Genomic DNA, 21,661 nt, shown 5'->3' on the forward strand with positions numbered 1-21,661 from the left:
ACTCATTTGCTTGATGTTTTAAGCTCATAAGCCAAATTCTTGTAGTAACCGCTAGTTTATATTGTAGTTAGGTGAACCCCATGATTAATTTATCCGTGTGTGGTGTGGTGCCTGTATCTTCATGCTTCATTAAGCTGCCACTTCAATGACATCTTTCCATTCCGCGACATTGTTTTTCTTAAATTTTGACGGCATTATGGGGAGATACCCTTTCTTGTTGATCACAGGGGATCACACTCAGAGAATCTTAGCAGTATGTTAAATAGCTCAACCAACTCCTCACTGATGACACATTTACCTTTCAATACGTGGGTGATAGACTGCCATAGTAATGGAGATAGTGCGAGAATTCGCTGAGCTTTCCGGAAATAGGTAAGAAATCAGCATATATCTTCCCCTACACTTCGCAAGCCACCATATGCTGTAACAATTTGATACACCCCCTTCGCCTCTCCATTTCCTATTCAATTCGCGATTGGTGCGTGGGAATAACGGTTGTTTGTAAGCCTTCGTGTCGTCTCGAATCTCTCTTACTTTCCCTGAACGGTCTTTACTTGTGATGCACGTAGCAGGAAGGAATATATTAGCAATCGCAGGCATTGCCTGTAGGGAACACAGCGTCCTTTGTAATTAACGTACCGGACACAGCCGCGGTTCGCCTATTATTTGATTTATTTTGACTGATTTGGCTCGTCAGTTGCGAGCATTCTCGCATATTCATCGCCTTAGTGGCAACATGTCACAAGTTATAAGCACCGCTTGGCACCATTGTCAACTCATTTTCTCTTTTCGAGCCATTGTTGCCTCTGTTGTTCTTGTTGTGGCTGCAACCCAAAGACTCGTTTGATGCAGCTCTACGCGCTACTCCATCCTTCGTCTACGAATACTTACATCAGTCTGAACTTTCTCACTAGATTCACCCCGTGGTCACCCTCCGCAACTTTTATCCCCCACTGATCTTCACTAGTCTCCAGTACCACCAAATATCAAAGGCTTCGAAATGTTTCAATTCTGTCTTTCCATTTCTCCAATTTTCCCGTCCACAAATAGCTATCCAAACATGATCGTCAGTGTAACTATTTCTGATCTCACGCTCTCTATTTTTGGATGCCGGCCGGAGTGGCCGTGCGGTTCTAGGCGCTACAGTCTGGAACCGCGTGACCGCTAGGGTCGCAGGTTCGAATCCTGCCTCGGGCATGGATGTGTGTGATGTCCTTAGGTTAGTTAGGTTTAAGTAGTTCTAAGTTCTAGAGGACTGATGACCACAGCAGTTAAGTCCCATAGTGTTCAGAACCATTTGAATCATATTTTTGGATGTTAGCAGCTGTTTTGTTTTACAGACACCCATTTTGCGTTGAGACATCTACACTACGAGGCGCGTTCAACAAGCAATCCACATTTGTTTTCTGAGAGCAGGTTGGGTATGACCACAAAACTCTTTCTACATAATCTGCCACCTTACTAAGAGGACACGTATGCTCGCGTGTTATCACTCTACTGATCAACGTCGGAGCCAAGGTCTTGCTCCATCAATAACCTCATCAACCAGATACGCTTCCTGAGGAGTGCATTAGGTCAAACATATGGAAGTCGAAAGGTGCGAGATTTGAGCTGTAAGGTGGCACGCGGGATATTGGTCCGATTTGTGCGACCTTTTGCAATGATGACAGACGCTTCGCCAAACGACTCGTGTGCTTTTGTACACTGTTCTCCGAAGACATTCTGCATATGCCAATGAATATCTGCGATGCTCTGGTTTTCCTCCAAAAGAAATTCAGTGACAGTTCTCTGCTTCTAACGCATCTCCGTTACAGACGTCATTTTGAAGGATACGTATAGCGCCGTCATCTATCGGAACTAAATCAAACCATAGGTGCTCAAGCGGCAATATTCCACCATGTCCCACAACTAACTCCGCATTTTTCAGCCTAAATTGGCCAAGGCATGAAATGTGTTGCATTACTTACTGGACCACGCTCGTACTTCGTCTGTCTTCCTTATGTTATCAATTATACACACACAAAAAATTGCATCACCCCGGTTCTACATCTACATCTACATCCATACTCCGCAAGCCACCTGACGGTGTGTGGCGGAGGGTACCTTGAGTACCTCTATCGGTTCTCCCTTCTATTCCAGTCTCGTATTGTTCGTGGAAAGAAGGATTGACGGTATGTCTCTGTGTGGGCTCTAATCTCTCTGATATTATCCTCATGGTCTCTTCGCGAGATATACATAGGAGGGAGCACTATACTGCTTGACTCCTCGGTGAAGGTATGTTCTCGAAACTTCAACAAAAGCCCGTACCGAGCTACTGAGCGTCTCTCCTGCAGACTCTTCCACTGGAGTTTATCTATCATCTCCGTAACGCTTTCGCAATTACAAAACGATCCTGTAACGAAGCGCGCTGCTGTCCGTTGGATCTTCTCTATCTCTTCTATCAACCCTATCTGGTACGGATCCCACACTGCTGAGCAGTATTCAAGCAGTGGGCGAAAAAGTGTACTGTAAACTACTTCCTTTGTTTTCGGACTGCGTTTCCTTAGGATTCTTCCAATGAATCTCAGTCTGGCATCTGATTTACCGGTTCCCAGAACTCCTGAAAATAGACGTTGACTGTGGATGTTGTTGACAGACACAGTCCCTTTGACTGTTCAGTGATGTCACTAAACCCGCCCAAAGATACAAACAACCATGCATGAGCAGCGCCTATTAGACCGAAGGGGTCCGACAGCCGATTAGTTCCAGTCATTCCAGCAGGAAGGAGGTACACGGCTCGGGTTGTCTGCAGTTCAACCATGCCTAGACCGTCAATTCCGCGATTCGTTCGCATCCGCATTGTTACCTTGTACCAGGATGGGCTCTCAACAAGGGAAGTGTCCAGGCGTCTCGGAGTTAACCAAAGCGATGTTGTTCGGACATGGAGGAGATACAGAAAGACAGGAACTGTCGACGACATGCCTCGCTCAGGCCGCCCAACGGTTATGACTGCAGTGGATGACCGCTACTTAGGGCTATGGTTCGGAGGGACCCTGACTGCAACGCCACCATGTTGAATAATGCTTTTCGTGCAGCCATAGGACGTCGTTTTACAACTCAAACTGTGCGCAGTAGGCTGCATGATGCGCCACTTCACTCCCGACGTCCACTGCGAGGTCCATCTCTGCAACCACGACACCATGCAGTGCGGTACAGATGGGCCCAACAACATGGCAAATGGACCACTCAAGATTGGCATCACGTTCTCTTCACTGATGAGTGGCGCATACGCCTTCGACCAGATGTGTTTGGGGGGAATCCCGTCAGGCTGAACGCCTTGGACACACTGTCCAGCGAGTGCAGCAAGGTGGAGGTTTCCTGCTGGTTTTGGGGTGGCATTTTGCGGGGCCGACGTACGCCGCTGATGGTAATGGAAGGTGCCGTAGCGGCTGTACGATATGTGAATACCATCCTCCGACCGATAGTGCAACCATATCGGCAGCATATTGGCGACGCATTCGTCTTCTTGGATGACAATTCACGCCCCCATCGTGCACATCTTGTGAATGACTTTCGTCAGGATAACGACATCGCTCGACTAAAGTGCCCAGTATGTTCTCCAGACATAAAACCTATCGAACATGCCTGGGATAGATTGAAAACGGTTGTTTATGGACGACGTGACCAACCAACCACTCTAAGGGACCTACGGCGAATCGCCGTTGAGGAATGGGACAATCTGGACAAGGAGTGCCTTGATGAACTTGTGGAAAGTATGCCACGACGAATACAGGCACGCATCAATGCAAGAGGACGTGCTATTGGGTATTAGAGGTAGCGGTATGTACAGTAATCTGGACCACCACCTCTGAAGGTCTCGCTGTATGATGGTACCACACGCAATGTGCGGCTTTCATGAACAATAAAAAGTTCAGAAATGATGTTTATGTTAATCTCTATTCCAATTTTATGTACAGGTTCCGGAACTCTCGGAATCAAGGTATCGAAAAACTTTTTGATGTGTGTACTTCAGAGATAAAAAAATGGCTCTGAGCACTATGGGACTCAACTTATGAGGTCATTAGTCCCCTAGAACTTAGAACTAGTTAAACCTAACTAACCTAAGGACATCACACACATCCATGCCCGAGGCAGGATTCGAACCTGCGACCGTAGCGGTCTCGCGGTTCCAGACTGCAGCGCCTAGAACCGCACGGCCACTTTGGCCGGCACTTCAGAGATAGTGAAGTTTAATCCAGTTCCTTAAGAAGGACGAAACCGTTGTAAAATTTTTTGTTACGGTGAATGTTACCTGCTGTACACACCATCAGCGCGGTTTTCTTTTTGTTTATTGGCATATTACAGCCATCAGCTAAGACACCAACAATTACATTATTCACCCAATTGTTTTTCACTTTGGTGTCTCCTGCTATTTCATCATCGAACTATGTCATGGAAATATTCTCAGCAACAAACACCCGCCTACATAGTGTTAGTCCCTCACTTCCGCTATTGCCTCACCAGAATATTACTTTAACGTCGCTGATAACAATGAACAACCGTGCCTAACGTCTTTCCAACATCAATGACTACTTCCAACTGATTGGCATAAGGAGAATGGATTACCTTTCTATTCGTGTAGTTAATACTGCTCTGCATAAAAATGGAGAACAAGTTATTCCATTCACATTTAGCTTTCTCTAAATCTAGGGACACAGTTCGCTTTCCGTTATTCACCGCGATACATTCCTGCCAAATCCAACTTCCTCACCATTGTCACTTTCTTCTAACAGATCTTCTACTGTCATCTGATGGATTACACACTCACATCTGAAGAAACAGTGCAGCCACGATATTGGTATAACTTTAACGTAAGACACACTGAAACCAACTGCACATAACATTAAAGTTCCTCAACACTATGACCGAAAGGTCAAATAAAAACTTCCATTCCAAAAGGGGTAGTAATGGCATCTCAAAGTAAAAAGAAGTTTAATTATAGAAATATCTCATTTTAATGTCAGATGTTTCCTCAATCAAACACTTTGACAAACCGATAACCGCAGCCCGAGTCTGAGATTATTTTGTGAAAAGGTAATGACTGCGACTTAAAAAGTTCCAGTGATTATTTACGTGTTAAAGGACACGTGGGACAATATTATTTCTGTTGTCCTACTGAACGTTTGTGGCGAACACAGCGTTCGATGGGTCGCGTTCCCATTCGCCAGTGAGATATGGACGGATGACGTCAGACTTGCAACCTAACGGTCCATAAACGTGGAGGTCATTAGTCACGGACCATATCCGCCGATGGCCGATGCGCCTACGATGTACGACCGCGTACGACGTAATCAGCTGCGTACTCTGCTCCCGCGTAGTGGAGGCGGCAACACTGGTCCACTCTCTACTGTTAACTCTTACAAAATATTGACGTAATATTCCTTTCAATAGGCGCGAATAATTTACGTGTCCTACCCTTAATTCGTATTTTTAGGTTAGATCTACATGTATATATATATTAGGGATGCCACTGAAACAAAGAATGGATGAGGATAGATTCTGCTGTCATTTATCGCTACACCCGCTTTTACATTTGTGTATCGAGTGATGAAAGAATTACCGTTCGTACTAGTCTCTACACGCAGTACTATGTACGGTCACTTTTAGTTTCTTCTTACAGATCTCGTCAGCGTAGTCCTTCTACGGTCTACTTATAATAATGCTTCTTTAAAAACAGATAACAGTATTTAGGTAGAATGACTTTTCCATTACTCTAAAATTCCTATCCATCTGTCTGACTGTCATTGCCTACTTGCGAACCGTAGCATGTAAGTGGGGTGGAATTAAATCAAACAGCATGCCGTACGAGAAAATACGCTACATGTATCGACGTTCTTCTCCTGGCTTTTGTGCGTATCGTGTGAAAAGACTGTATAACTCGCCGGCCAGAGTGGCCGAGAGCTTCTAGGCGCTTCAGTCTGGAACCACGTGACCGCTCGGTCGCAGGTTCGAATCCTGCCTCGGGCATGGATGTGTGTGATGTCCTTAGGTTAGTTAGGTTTAAGTAGTTCTAAGTCTAGGGGACTGAGGACCTCAGATGTTAAGTCCCATAGTGCTCAGAGCCATTTGAACTGTATGACTGGTTTATTACTTCTACAGTAGAAGAATTTGACCTCAGAAGACTAACAACATGATGTCACTGCAAAATTTGGCTGTTGATCATGAACGTAAGTAAATGTAACGTGATGCGCGTAGCTAAGAAAAGAAAGTTTAATCTACTGCTGTTCCATTGCACTACTGGGACCGAGCGAGGTGGCGCAGTGGTTAGCACACTGGATTCGCATTCGGGAGGACGACGATTCAATCCCGCGTCTGGCCATCGTGATTCAGGCTTTGTATGATTTCCCTAAATCGCTCCAGGCAACTGCCGGGATGGTTCCTTTGAAAGGGCACGGCCGACTTCCTTCCCCGTCCTTCCCTAATCCTATGAGACCGATGACCTCGCTGTCTGGTCTCTTCCCCCAAACAACCCAATCCAACTACTGGAGAAAGATCGCTGGAAACAGTAACAACCATGAACTAACTGCGTCCGAATATCTATCCGGAGCAATCTTACGTGACATGGCCACATAAAGCAAACTGCAGGAGAAGCAGATGTCAAGCTGAAACTCACTGAGAGAATCTTCAGGAAAATTCGTACTAAACACGTGAGCGATCGATCTTGAGTGTTGTTCGTCTGTCTAGTTTCCTTATAAACTCTGATTAATGAAAGAGATGGAGGAGATCCCAAAAAGAACGGGGCCTTCCATCACGGGATCGTTTAGTATGAGCTACAGTATTAAGGAGATGCTCAGCGATTTGTAACGGCAGACGCTGTTGTAAGAGAATCGTTGTGCATCACTGAGAAGTTTAATGTTGAAATTCCGTGACCGTACGTTCCAGAAAGAGCCAGCCAACATAATATTTCCTCCTACATACAAATCGCGAAATGACCAGGCGATAGATCAGGGATACAGTGGTTTACCGACATTCATTCTCGTCGCACAAACGGAACGGGGGCTGACAGAAGTATCCTCCGCCCACACAGCGTAATGAGGATTGCGGATCATATTTGTAGAACGTTAAAGCAGCCCTCTGCTTTGATTTCAGCATAAATACATTTCTCACCATCACAAACAGCACTGTAGCAGAAAGTGATGTCTAAAACTGCAGCAGGTGTGGAAGAATTAGAAAAACGAGTGGTTAATGTGGAATACGTATTGGGAAATGTGGAAGTTAAGTGTGTCTCTCTGACCGCTAGCGTAGTGTAATGTTTCTGCCTGGCAGACGGAGCTACTCCAGTGATGTGCAGAGTGACACGGTCGAGATGTTACGCAGCGTAGTAGTGGTCGCGGATCAATCTCAGGAGACAAGGGTAGCGTTATTTGCCATCCTCTGGTGCTTCGCTCTTCATCAGAGGGCATTCACCGTACTGAAGGGTCTCGTTAACAAGGGAGGGGGTCGTGCCAATCCTGTGCTGCTTTCTTGGCGGAGGCATTTTCGCGATCGTTCCGATGCGGTAGCCTACCTTGCGGAATGCACAAGGCGGAATCATGTTTAGGCACTACGTTCTTAGCATAGCGTGCAAGCAGGTTTCTGTAGGGGTTTATTTCGTAGCCTTCTTGTACACTATATTACAGAGGAGGCGAATAACAAGGAACGGATAACATTAACAATGATTCTCTGGTATTTAAAACTCAAATCCCTTTTTTCTTCACTTATTAGGATATACTGCTTTTCACGATCCCTATAAGTCCCCTCTGACCTTCTTATTCTTCAGTATAGTATTCAGCACTTAAACTTTGACTGCTATAAGCGGCGCTGGTGCAGCGTGTACGACGTAGCCCGACCCAGATGCGGATATGCAGGCCTGCACACAAGATTACTGTGTCATTCGTATCTTTCCGATGTGCGTGAGGTAAATGCGAAAATGTGAACTATGGCGAAGTTATTATCAAATGCGCCCAACGTGCTGATATTCTTTTCTTGGCTGCCGGGAACAAACGCCAGTAGACGTCCAACGGAAAATGAAGAATGAGCGTGGGGCAGAATGTCTGTCGAAAACCACCGACAAGGCTTTCTGCTGCTTCATGATTACACACGTTCTCATGTAACAATAACTTATCGCAGAAGTAGCACAAACTCAATGTGACACATTCGAGCACCCATTCTATAACCCTGATCTCTCCCCATGCGACTATCTACATCTACATGATTAATCTGCAATTCACATTTAAGTGCTTGGCAGAGGGTTCATCGAACCACAATCATACTATCTCTCTACCATTCCACTCCCGAGCAGCGCGCGGGAGAAACGAACACCTAAACCTTTCTGTTCGAGATCTGATTTCTCTTATTTTATTTTTATGATCATTCCTACCTATGTAGGGTGGGCTCAACAAAATATTTTCGCATTCGGAAGAGAAAGTTGGTGACCGAAATTTCGTAAATAGATCTCGCCGCGACTAAAAACGTCTTTGCTTTAATGACTTCCATCCCAACTCGCGTATCATATCTGCCACACTGTCTCCCCTATTTCGTGATAATACAAAACGAGCTGCCCTTTTTTGCACCCTTTCGATGTCCTCCGTCAATCCCACCTGGTAAGGATCCCACACCGCGCAGCAGTATTCTAACAGAGGACGAACGAGTGTAGTGTCAGCTGTCTCTTTAGTGGACTTGTTGCATCTTCTAAGTGTCCTGCCAATGAAACACAACCTTTGGCTCGCCTTCCCCACAATATTATCTATGTGGTCTTTCCAACTGAAGTTGTTCGTAATTTCAACACCCAGGTACTTAGTTGAATTGACAGCTTGACAATTGTACTATTTATCGAGTAATCGAATTCCAACGGATTTCTTTTGGAACTCATGTGGATCACCTCACACTTTTCGTTATTTAACGTCAACTGCCACCTGCCACACCATGTAGCAATCTTTTCTAAATTGCTTTGCAACTGATACTGGTCTTCGGATGACCTTACTAGACGGTAAATTACTGCATCATCTGAGAACAACCTAAGAGAACTGCTCAAATTGTCACTCAGGTCATTTATATAGATCAGGAACAGCAGAGGTCCCATGACGCTTCCCTGGGGAACACCTTATGTCACTTCAGTTTTACTCGATGATTAGCCGTCTGTTACTCCGAACTGCGACCTTCCTGACAGGAAATCACGAATCCAGTCGCACAACTGAGACGATACCCCATAGGCCCGCAGCTTGATTAGAAGGAATGCCGGACATTTGCCACGCCGGACATTTGAGACGCCGGACATTTGCCACACTTGCCCCTTCGCCAGGTAGCTTGAGTAGCGATCCCTCAGGTAAGGGACGCCTTTCCTCGTACTACTTCTGCCCGCTTTCAAACCGCCGTCTCCACATCTTACTCGATACGACGAGTACGTAAGGGACCTTCTTCATCTTGGTGAAATACAGAGCTTCTTTTCCGAAATCGAAATATTTATAACTTTTGGGAAACGAAAGCAATACCGACGATTTTGTCAGATGTAATTAGTTCTGCCAAGTATAAATATAGATCCCTCTGTCTGTACGGTAGCTTCCTTTCACGCTAACTGATTGCGGTAGAAACAGTCCATCGCCATGGGAGCAACAAGAAAGGAGCGATGTAACGAGATTGCGAATGTACACTAATCATTTCTTTTTGATCATTGCAATTGTGCCTATTTTAATTACTACAACTGCATACCCAAAAGACAATAAGGACAGAATAAATGGGTACCTGAATATTTGAAAAGAAGAACGACATACTCCATATTAATTTACTCTCTAAAAACATTAGTTAATAAAGTGTAGCGGGTCAATGTTCAAAACATAACTGAAAACATGTTCACTAAATATAGATAAGAACATCAATGACTGACATGTCATCTAAAGTCAACGTACAATTTTAAAATGTTAGAAATAAGGAAATGAAGTAATACAGAATGCTACGCTTGTAACGTACGTTGTTGTTCTACATTATTTAGCTCTGGTGTTGATAGGGTCCCAGAGAAAGCATCCTAGGTTCTCGAGGGAAAAGCTGTAATTGTAATTATCTGCACTACAACAGGACCAAGAAGGACAACTTAAGGAAAAATAATGTAACGTGTGTTCAAGCTCAGAATCGACATTGAAGCAGATAGTTCCTGTGACTTAGCATGGGCAGAGGTTAAATTCGACAACCAGAATAAATTATTAACTGACTCCTTTTACCGACACCTTGCCTCAGATGAAACAGTTGCTGAAACGTTCAAAGAAAACTTGAGTCTCATCACAAATAGGAACCCTACTCATGCAATAATAGCAGTGACTTCAATCTACCTTCCGTATGTTGACAAAAATACATTTTCATACCCTATTGTAAATAGAAAACAACTTCCGTAATTGTTCTAAATGCTTTTTTAAAATTATTTTTAACAATTAGTTGACGAGACCATTCAAATTGTAAATGGTTACGAAAACATACTTGACCTCTTAGCCACAAATAATCTTAAGCACCACGACGGATACAAAGATTAGTGAACACTAAGTCGTAGCGAGGCTCACTTCCGTAACAAATAAATTCACCAAAACTAAACGCGAAATATATCTATTTATAAAAGCAGCTGAGATAGTCTCCAATCCTTCCAAACTTTGTAAATGAAGACCATATGTGGCTCACGTTCAAAGAAATAGTATCAACAGCACTCGAGATATTCATACCAAATAAATTAATAACAGACCGAACTGATCCCCCCACGGTACACAAAACACGACAGAAAGCTGGTGCAGGAGCACCGCAAAAGGCACGTATAACTTAGACGAACGCAAAATCTCCAAGATTGGTGAAATTTTTCTGAGGCTCGAAATTTGGTGCGGATTTTAATGCGAGATGCATTTAATAGTTTCCACAACGAAACTCGCTCTAGAAATGTGGCGGAAAATCCAAAGAGATTCTGGTCCCATGTTAGGTAAACCAGCGGAAAGGCTCAGTAAGTACCCTTACTGCGCGACAGCGACGGTAATGTTACTGATGACAGTGCCACTAAAGTGGAGTTAGTAAATGCATTTTCCGAAATTCCTTCACCAAAGAAGACGAAGCAAATATTCCAGAATTCTAAATGAGAAGAGTTGCATACATAATTTAGAAGTAGATATCCATCGCGTTGCAAAGCAACTCAAATTACACTGTCAGTGACAGAGGAAATGATCAAATATCTTTTCAAAAAGTCTCTAATGTATAAGAAAAGTAGGTCTAATACATATGTTTGTGATGTTCTTTAGTAACAATTAATTTTCAGTAGTAAGCGCCTTGCTTTTACTGGCCTGTTAAATGATAATCAACAATTTACTAAGAAATTATAATTTTTAAAGGAATATATTTAAATGTACTTAAGTAGATTGACATCTTCTATAAATGTTTGCAGCTAAACTTAAATAAAAAATATTTGAGGTGCCAAAATTGTCAACCTCTGGATCAGATCAGTTTTAGGATGTCAATTTTAGGTGCAATTCAAAGGTTCAGATCCCATTTTCTTTTACAAAAGCGTATACTATCAGTTTAACAAACCATGATATTTTAGGTGATAGTTGCGACTCTGAAGCTTCAGAAAACAATTTTAGAACTCATAATTGTTTAATAGTATGGCCACAATATTGGAAGGTGGAAAAAGGTTATCTTAACGTGACAACAATAGGGATACTTTTGTGAGGCTTGAAACACTTTTTAATTTTTACATTAAAGGCTGATTCCCATCACACTTTGCACAGGCTTTGGACCGTCAAAATGATAGATGACCATTTACCATTCTGGCATGTGTAAAATCAGCCTAAACACGCTGAACTAATGTACACTCTATTTACAATTACAACTTAATATTAGCTCCGACAATGCTGCTTCAGTGGTTTAATAATTTTAACTCAGTAATCTGCGAGTACTCAGTGGTCTTCATAGTTTCTTAATACATTATTTTTAACGTATTTTAGTGGAGTTTCTGAATATGGGCAATGGCTTTCAAGCAAGGCCTAATGTTGCCAATCTCTTCATAATTCTTTACGATTCTCTCTATCCTGTCGTCCAGCTTCAAGTACTTCTTCTTCCTCTTCTTACCTGTAAGATTCATTTCCAATTTCATGTATATGCACTCCACGAAATAGTTGATTCTAGGGTGAGGGTTTCCAATAATACTATTTATTTTGTTGTGACACCTTTCAACAGCATTCGTCGTTCGGTGCTTTTTTCCGTAACAGTCCCACATTTCTATTGCGATATCCTCATTCTCTACCCAGTTATCCACAAAGTACTCAAAAAATTGAGAGAACCTTCCGAAATCAGGAGCTTCTGCATGAATCTCACTCAATCCATCCATTGCTTACGTCCTCCGGTTTTACAAATGCCAGCGCTGCACACATGCTGACGTGAAGTCTCAAATCCTCGTTCTGGCGGTGCTCCTCAGTTAGACCGAGAACTCGAAGTGTTCTCCATAAACTCTTCTTCATATCGAAATAGAATCCATTATTTCAATTGTAGGAAAAACTTGAATATCGCAGCTGCCTCAAAGTCGACCTTTACTTGTTTAGGACACCACTCAGGGACTGCCTGTTTTATCAGACGAAACAGACGAACATATGTGTCTTTCTTGTTATTAGGGAGCAGTGCAAATACAGTAGGAAGAATGTTTGTTTCTATAATCGGGCCTCCTAAGTCTACGTGTGTGGTGTAGATTTGTGCAAACTGCTTGCTGCAGCTCTTAAATGTTCCATCCATAAAAAAATGGGAACATGTTTTTAAACTTTCTTTTCTTTTGCTTCCACTAAAAATTATTATTCTCACCTCTAATCTATCGTCTTACAGAAACTACTGCCATCTCCCATTTTTAATAGATCTTCATGAAGATGAATTTCATAAGAGTTCTTAGGCTCTTGTTGGTTCCCCCGCGCTTGAACCCATCGACGACGCGTGGTTCTCTTCATAGATTCTGAATTAAGCATCACTGTAACAAAGTCATAAACGTTATTATGTAGATTTCCCATTTCATCCGCACATATCTCCGATAACTGTGTAGTTTCTTCTCGACACCTTCTCTTCACTCTTTCCACTTGCTTTCTCACTTTCAGAGTCGCATCGTCAGGTGGTCCACAGAGTTGTTGTAATACGCTCAACACTTCTCCTTTCCTCAAAAGCAGCTTTCCCTTGCAATGATCCGCTTTTCGGCGTAAGCACATCCATGTAACGACGCCTTCTTTAGATTCCCTCTGTTTAAGATACGCGTAACCTTTGTAATGAGCAGGAGGCCTGCCCTTGTTCGTTGTAATAACTTCCATACTGATGGTCACGTTAGGAACTTCGAAAGCAAACTGGGCGGGCTGGTGAGCAGGAGGAGGAGGAGGGGGAGGGGAGACAAGGAACTGAACCCTTCGGAGCAGGTAAAACCGTGGCAAATGTCCGGCGTGGCAAATGTCCGGATACCGATTAGAAGTCGCTTGTGAGGAACGGTGTCAAAAGCTTTCCGGAAATCTAGAAATACGGAATCAACTTGAGATCCCCTGTCGATAGCGGCCATTGCTTCGTGCGAATAAAGACAGGAACGGGTATACAAACTAAAAGGCATTTGTTTAAAACTAGGTCTAATTTGCGCCTTCGGGTCGATTCCACAGTGCCTGGTCTTGTAGGCGATGACATCTCGGTCTGCAAAAGATTCTAATTCAGGCAGGGATGCGCCTTTAATTCCTTAAAAAAGACCTGGAATGGTCTCGATATTTCTTGTCGGACGAGGATGTGCAACGGGCAGTCACGGACGTCCTCACGTAGTAGGACGCGATGCTTTACCAAACGGGTAAAAGGTGACAATTGCTGAACTACAGGAAACAAAATCGTCATAACTTCTGAACGGTTTGCGTTAGGACGCTCACACTGCACGGCTGGCCGTGGGGCATGATGGGAATTAGTATGCGGTTTTAGCGACGAGGCCAACTTTCATTTGGGTGGGTTCGTCAACAAGCAAAATTGGCGTATCTGGGGGACTGAAAACCCGGATTTCCCGATCGAGAAATGTCTTCACCCTCAACGGGTGACTGTGTGGTGTGCAATGTCCTATGACGGAATAGCCAGTGCGATAGTCCTTGGTGACATGGTGACTACCGAATGGTACGTGAAGATTTTGGAAAATGATTTTATCCCCAATATCCAAAGTGACACTGTTTTCGACAAGATGTGGTTCATGCAAGACGGAACTCGATCCTACAGAAGCAAGAGCGTGTTTAATGTCCTGGAGGAGTACGCTGGAGACAGCATTCTGGCTCTGGTGTACACAGAAGCCACTTTTTCATCGTTCCTTACATACTTACATCTCTTCAGAGGTCCTGGTCTACTGTCTCACTTAGGCTACTGACAGCAGTTCCATGTTGACACAAGCTTTCATGCATATCAGCAAATATGTAATGGGGAACTTGGGTCCCGTACCGACTGAGTGTAAAATTAAAGTCTAAGATGAATGTTAGTCTGCTGACACAATTCTTTGTATTAATTTCAAACGATAACATAAATGACAATGAAACTTACTGGCAGATTAAAACTGTGTGCCCGACCGAGACTCGACTCGGGACCTTTGCCTTTCGCGGGCAAGTGCTCTACCATCAGAGCTACCGAAGCACGACTCACGCCCGGTACTCACAGCTCTACTTCTGCCAGTATCTCGTCTACTACCTTCCAAACTTTACAGAAGCTCTCCTGCGAACCTTGCAGAACTAGCACTCCTGAAAGAAAGGATATAGCGGAGACATGGCTTAGCCACAGCCTGGGGGATGTTTCCAGAATGAGATTTTCACTCTGCAGCGGAGTGTGCGCTGATATGAAACTTCCTGGCAGATTAAAACTGTGTGCCCGACCGAGACTCGAACTCGGGACCTCTGCCTTTCGCGGGCAAGTGCTCTACCATCTGAGCTACCGAAGCACGACTCACGCCCGGTACTCACAGCTTTAAAAAATGGTTCAAATGGCTCTGAGCACTATGGGACGTAACATCTGTGGTCATCAGTCCCCTAGAACTTAGAACTACCTAAACCTAACTAACCTAAGGACATCACACACATCCATGCCCGAGGCAGGATTCGAACCTGCGACCTTAGCAGTCGCGCGATTCCTGACTGAGCGCCTAGAACCGCTAGACCACCGCGGCCGGCTCACAGCTCTACTTCTGCCAGTATCTCGTCTCCTACCTTCCAAACTTTACAGAAGCTCTCCTTCGAACCTTGCAGAACTAGCACTCCTGAAAGAAAGGATATAGCGGAGACATGGCTTAGACACGGCCTGGGGGATGTTTCCAGAATGAGATTTTCACTCTGCAGCGGAGTGTGCGCTGATATGAAACTTCCTGGCAGATTAAAACTGTGTGCCCGACCGAGACTCGAACTCGGGACCTTTGCCTTTCGCGGGCAAGTTCTCTACCAACTGAGCTACCGAAGCACGACTCACGTCCGGTACTCACAGCTTTACTTCTGCCAGTACCTCGTCTCCTACCTTCCAAACTTTACAGAAGCTCTCCTGCGAACCTTGCAGAACTAGCACTCCTGAAAGAAAGGATATAGCGGAGACATGGCTTAGACACGGCCTGGGGGATGTTTCCAGAATGAGATTTTCACTCTGCAGCGGAGTGTGCGCTGATATGAAACTTCCTGGCAGATTAAAACTGTGTGCCCGACCGAGACTCGAACTCGGGACCTCTGCCTTTCGCGGGCAAGTGCTCTACCATCTGAGCTACCGAAGCACGACTCACGCCCGGTAGGTTCGCAGGAGAGCTTCTGTAAAGTTTGGAAGGTAGGAGACGAGATACTGGCAGAAGTAGAGCTGTGAGTACCGGGCGTGAGTCGTGCTTCGGTAGCTCAGATGGTAGAGCACTTGCCCGCGAAAGGCAAAGGTCCCGAGTTCGAGTCTCGGTCGGGCATACAGTTTTAATCTGCCAGGAAGTTTCATATCAGCGCACACTCCGCTGCAGAGTGAATATCTCATTCTGGATAAATGACAATGTTTTAAATTCACAAGAGTCGTTAAAATAATGTTTCCCAGCTTCTATGCGGGCATGTCACACCGAGTTCGTCGTACCCGCCCGAAAAACTACGGTGTAGTCATCGGCCGCGGGAGTTCTGTCAAAGAAATTCTTTTGAGTCTCAACACAAAAAAAAAGTTCAAATGTGTGTGAAATCTTATGGGGCTTAACTGCTAAGGTCATCAGTCCCTAAGCTTACACAGTACTTAACCTAAATTATCCTAAGGACAAACACACACACCCATGCCCGAGGGAGGACTCGAACCTCCGCCGGGACCAGCCGCACAGTCCATGACTGCAGCGCCTTGACCGCTCGGCTAATCCCGAATGGCGGAACATTGAAGACGAGTATGCATACCCTGACGTCCCCATGCAACCCACGGGCAACTGGAGACAGATAATGAGGCTCCTCTCAAAATCAGCCAGCTGTTGATATTATGCAGCATCTCCGTGCCCTTCATAGTGACCGCTCAACATCTGACGCTTCTCACGCCACTTATGTTCCCCACTAGATCTGGTAGTAAAACTAAATACGAGCAACATCAATGGACTCTTCTCGCCTTTCACCTGTCGCAGAGAACTGAAACTCATCACTTATATACCCATCGATGTCGTGTACTTGTACAAAGTAACACTGACATCCCAATGTTTCCTCTGGGTGCTTCCCGTTTTCGTCAGGCAATGTATTTTTGTCATTATTTTGCCGGCTGGTATCGACCGGACCGGCATGCAACGATGTCTTTAGAAAGCTGACAGATTAAGTAAAATTCGCCACATGCTGTGCTCGTAGGACGTGACGTTGCGGGACTTCCATCTGCTGAGCAAAGAAGATTGGATAGAGCACGCTTGCAGTACTTGCCAGAGGACACTGAATTAAGCGTGGAGTCAGCCCATGTTATACTTTTTTAAGTCAACACATCGCATAAGAGCAATCATTCTGTCACCGTAGAAAAAAAGTATTTCTCTATTTATTGCAGCAGCTGTCAACAAATGTTGTCGGTTGGAATGAAGAACTAAAACGACTTTCTTTCGTTCATGGTGGACCTCCTACGGAAGTCCTTGCGAGACTTAACTTTGTTGTAAAATTGTTGCAATTGCCCACTGTAAACACTATTTTATGGCAAACGTCTTGTTATTAATATTAACCTTGTTATAGAACCCTCTGTGCATCTTCTACCATCCTGTTCACTGTGCACTCATTTCTTTATTACACACCTCTGGCCATTAAAAGGCAACATCATCAAAGTGGCAGCAAAACTATGAGTTGACATCAAGTATACACAAGATTGGATGTGCATATGATTAGCATTTCAGACTAACCACAAAACCTAGTTACGACTATCGCCACCTACATTCTGTATAGAGGGGAACATCACGCTCCAGATTTCTCTGAGATATCGTATCTGAATGTTAGTGTGTGTGTGTGTGTGTGTGAAGGTCGTATTCAGCCTTCTGTCAGGACAAGCGGAGCAAAGACTGCAGAACACTTAGAATGAAATTACAATGAAATGAATACCCTTAGCTGCATATTTTTTTTAACATTATCAAAGTGGTCGTTTTATTCCAAATAAAGGTTACTAACGTGTAAACAAAATGATTAACAGAAAGTAATTTCGTTACAATTACTTACATCAGAAATACGAAAACAGTCACTGTGAAACTGTACTTGACGTATCATCTTTGAACATAGCTGAATTGTTGCAGTGGATTTGTAAACTTAGTGGCAGTATACCGTATTATCATTTTCCTCCTCAGTTTGAGTTACGGTTTTATGTTCTACAATCCATAGTGACAAATTCTTTCGGTGTAATACATTACTCTACTCTTAACAATAATGAATTCTTTAGCCTACGCAATTTAGTTGTCTTCGGCAATTTTTACACACACATTACATTTTATATTACATATTCTACTTTTTCTAAGTTATCTGAGAGTTTAAGAAAGTGTTTCGTGAAAGTAATAAGAAATAAAGTTACAACCTAGCACGGACCAAAAAATGTAGGAAAAAAAAAAACTTTACAGAAATACTTCTCCGAGACACGGACAGATCGTGGAGCTTCTTACGATTACATCGAGATACTTCAGACAATTATTAAACCAATCTGACAAATAAAATAAAGAAAATAGTGTTTTGCCTTTATGTTTTGAAAGAGTGTCTGCAAGGTTCCGGGATCCGGTACGGTCTACTGTTTCAGAGTTTCAAAGCTGTACACAAATTGCTGCAGAATGAAAGATTCAATCTCGAAAATGTTCACAAATATCGTTGAGAGGGACACCAGTACGATTATGGTGTTGTGCAGGTTTACCTTGGAACGTGATTGAAACGGGTTTGATTTGGTCAAGAACGTCACAACATGAGTATTACGAAAACAGAGCTGTTGGTGTGAGACTATACGTGGAACTGCACACATCGGCTATAAAGAAAATGTTGATCACTGCGGGGACTGCCGACTTTCCTATGACGGTGACGAGGAGCACATGGTCTTTACAGTGAGGATATCGTTCATCGCCAGATGGTCTCATTCTAACAGTAACATCCAGAAAGTGAATGACGCAGATACAATTGCTGCTGTCTGCTCTCTGAAGGAATTTCAGCTACCGTAACTAGGTTCTGAAACTGGTCACTTCTGCAGATTTCCTGTTGGAACTATAACGCTTTCAGTAATCACTTTGTAACTTTTGGATCTCACGATGTCCCTTGATTTTTTTTTTTTAAGCTATCCGTCTTGAGTATTTGATCTTGTACTACACCCTCTCCCGACAAGGCCACATATCAAATGCTTGCATTTCGTTCTTCAGGTTTAGAGTGATCCATGTTTCAGTTACAAATTCCTGATGCGGATTTCAACAACTTTCTCATTTTCGTACCATTATATCTGCATTAGAGCTCTGTTTACTGAAGAAAGCTTTCAGTTTTGCCAGTTTACTTCTGATACTCGCTTCGGTTATCCAATGTAATCTTGCTTCTTAGACAGAATTCTTTAATTTCTTTCATTGCTGAGGCGTTTCCAGTTTGCATGTTGAGTAAGTTGTCATTCCTCTTTCTACTACTCTTTATCGTCGTCTTTGCCTTATTCATCTTCAATCCATATTTCGTGCTAATCATAGGAGGCGTTGATTTAAGTCAACGGGGACAGTTGAAAATGTGTGCCCCGACCGGGACTCGAACCCGGGATCTCCTGCTTACATAGCAGACGCTCTATCCATCTGAGCCACCGGGGACACAGACGATAGCGCGACTACAGGGACTTATCTCTGGCACGCCTCCCGGGAGAACCACATTCGCAACTTATTGTCCAGCACTATATTCGTAGTGCCCCTGCCCACTATACTCATTACTCGCGGCTTTACCGCCGATTCCCGTAAGAGTTCGGGCACTTTCGTGCATCCGCACAGAAGAAGTTGGTCAAATGAAGTTGGTCAAATGGCCGGTGAGCCTCAACTATACATATATATGAAGATGATAACTGTTCTTTCGGCGATGTTCGAAAGAACAAATACCATCTTCATATAAACGAGTATATAGAACGCTTAGAAGCGGCAACATGTTACTTCACTTGACACGACGGAATTATGTTACATGACATGGGCACCAAACACCAACAAGTAAAACAGCGCGAATGTGTCAAGAGGTTTTCATTTAAATGTCGTTTAAGCTGCCACATAAGTCGATAAGCTAGTTTCCTTTTTTTACATCCCTAAATCTGTCCAGCACATATTCGCCTTTTTGTGCTATGACAGGAGCATTTATCATTCTAGTTACACTTCTTTGTGTACCTTCGTACAAAATTTGAACCGAGTCGCACAAGTTTGAAACACAAAAAAGGGCGCGCAAAAAAACTCCCAAAAAACGTGTTTTTTGCACGTAAAATCCGAATGAAACTAGATATTTTGAAAGCGAGTTTTCAATTTTATAGTAAGAATGCCTTTCTTATTTATTCGACTCACTTTAAACCGTCTCTGCCCATTCAACTCACGTGAGAACGAATTTTGCGTACAACATATAGCTCGCCCTACACCATCGTATCTCGGCGACGGATGAAGACAACAGAATAAAAAAAAAAAAACGTTGTGACTTTGTTCACTTATATGTCTTCGTGCAAAGTTCAAACCAGTTCGTACAAGTTTAAAGTATAGAAGTGAGACCCATCAAAATCGCCCTGAAGAATATATTTTCTGCACGTAAAATCCAAACGAAGCACGACTTTTACAAACGGTCGAAAGTAACCTTAGACCAATGCGAGATAAACCGGTGGACCAAATGTGAACTATCAGTCTCGCTCCAATCGAGAGGTATTTCACGGTGACTGTGTTTGCACGTAAAATCCGAATGGTGTACGCAGAAGTGGTGTCATTAGATGAGCATTAATTTCAGCCTAATTAAAACATTTTGCAAAAGGAATTAATCTACCTGCACGATTCGCCTGAATGCCAGCTTCAGTGCGTCGTTCAAGCATTGCTTAATACTGTTCACTGTCGCATAGCTACAGTACGACTTATGATCGAATGGCTATACAAATGGCCGCTGGTCCGAGGTAAAATAAAACTTTTGTACCCCATATCCCTAGCTAAAATACACTACTGGCCATTAAAATTGCTACACCAAGAAGAAATGCAGATGATAAACGGATATTCATTGGACAAATATATTATACTAAAACTGACATGTGATTTCATTTCCACGCGGTTTGGGTGCATAGATCTTGAGAAATCAGTACCCAGAACAGCCACCTCTGGCCGTAATAACGGCCTTGATACACCTGGGCATTGAGTCAAACAGAGCTTGGATGGCGTGTACAAGTACAATTGCCCATGCAGCTTCAACGCGATACCACAGTTCATCAAGAGTAGTGACTGGCGTATTGTGACGAGCCAGTTGCTCGGCCACCATTGACCAGACGTTTTCAATTGGTGAGAGATCTGGAGAATGTTCTGGCCAAGGCAGCAGTCGAACATTTTCTGTATCCAGAAAGACCCGACAGGACCTGCAACATGCGTTCGCGCATTATCCTGCTGAAATGTAGGGTTTCGCAGGGATCGAATGAAGGTTAGAGCCTCGGGTCGTAACACATCTGAAATGTAACGTCCACTGTTCAAAGTGCCGTCAATGCGAACAAGAGGTGACCAAGACGTGTAATCAATGGCACCCCATACCATCACGCCGGGTGATACGTCAGTATGGCGATGAGGAATACACGCTTCCAATGTGCGTTCACCGCGATGTCGCCAAACACGGATGCGACCATCATGATGCTGTAAACAGAACCTGGATTCATCCGAAAAAATGGTGTTTTGGCATTCGTGCATCCAGGCTCGTCGTTGAGTATACCATCGCAGGCGCTCCTGTCTGTGATGCAGCGTCAAGGATAACCGCAGCCATGGTCTCCGAGCTGATAGTCCATGCTGCTGCAGACGTCGTCGAACTGTTCGTGCAGATGGTTGTTGTCTTGCAAACATCCCCATCTGTTGAATCAGTGATCGAGACGTGGCTGCACGATCTGTTACTGTCATGCGGATAAGATGCCTGTCATCTCGACTGCTAGTGATACGAGACCATTGGGATCCAGCACGGCGTTCCGTATTACCCTCTTGAACATACCGATTCCATATTCTGCTAAC

General features: G+C 43.8%; 1 protein-coding gene and 1 non-coding gene across 2 annotated transcripts in view; both read right to left on the reverse strand.

The window, feature by feature from the left end:
• The window catches only part of LOC124778024 (actin cytoskeleton-regulatory complex protein PAN1-like), an 856,035-nt gene that overhangs the window by 271,844 nt on the left and 562,530 nt on the right, over positions 1 to 21,661 (reverse strand). The window lies entirely within an intron of this gene.
• Trnat-ugu lies at positions 19,191 to 19,264 on the reverse strand. Its single transcript has one exon. It is a non-coding gene; the product is annotated as a tRNA-Thr (tRNA).

This window comes from Schistocerca piceifrons, chromosome 2 (genome assembly GCF_021461385.2).
Source record: "Schistocerca piceifrons isolate TAMUIC-IGC-003096 chromosome 2, iqSchPice1.1, whole genome shotgun sequence".
Taxonomy (NCBI): domain Eukaryota; kingdom Metazoa; phylum Arthropoda; class Insecta; order Orthoptera; family Acrididae; genus Schistocerca; species Schistocerca piceifrons.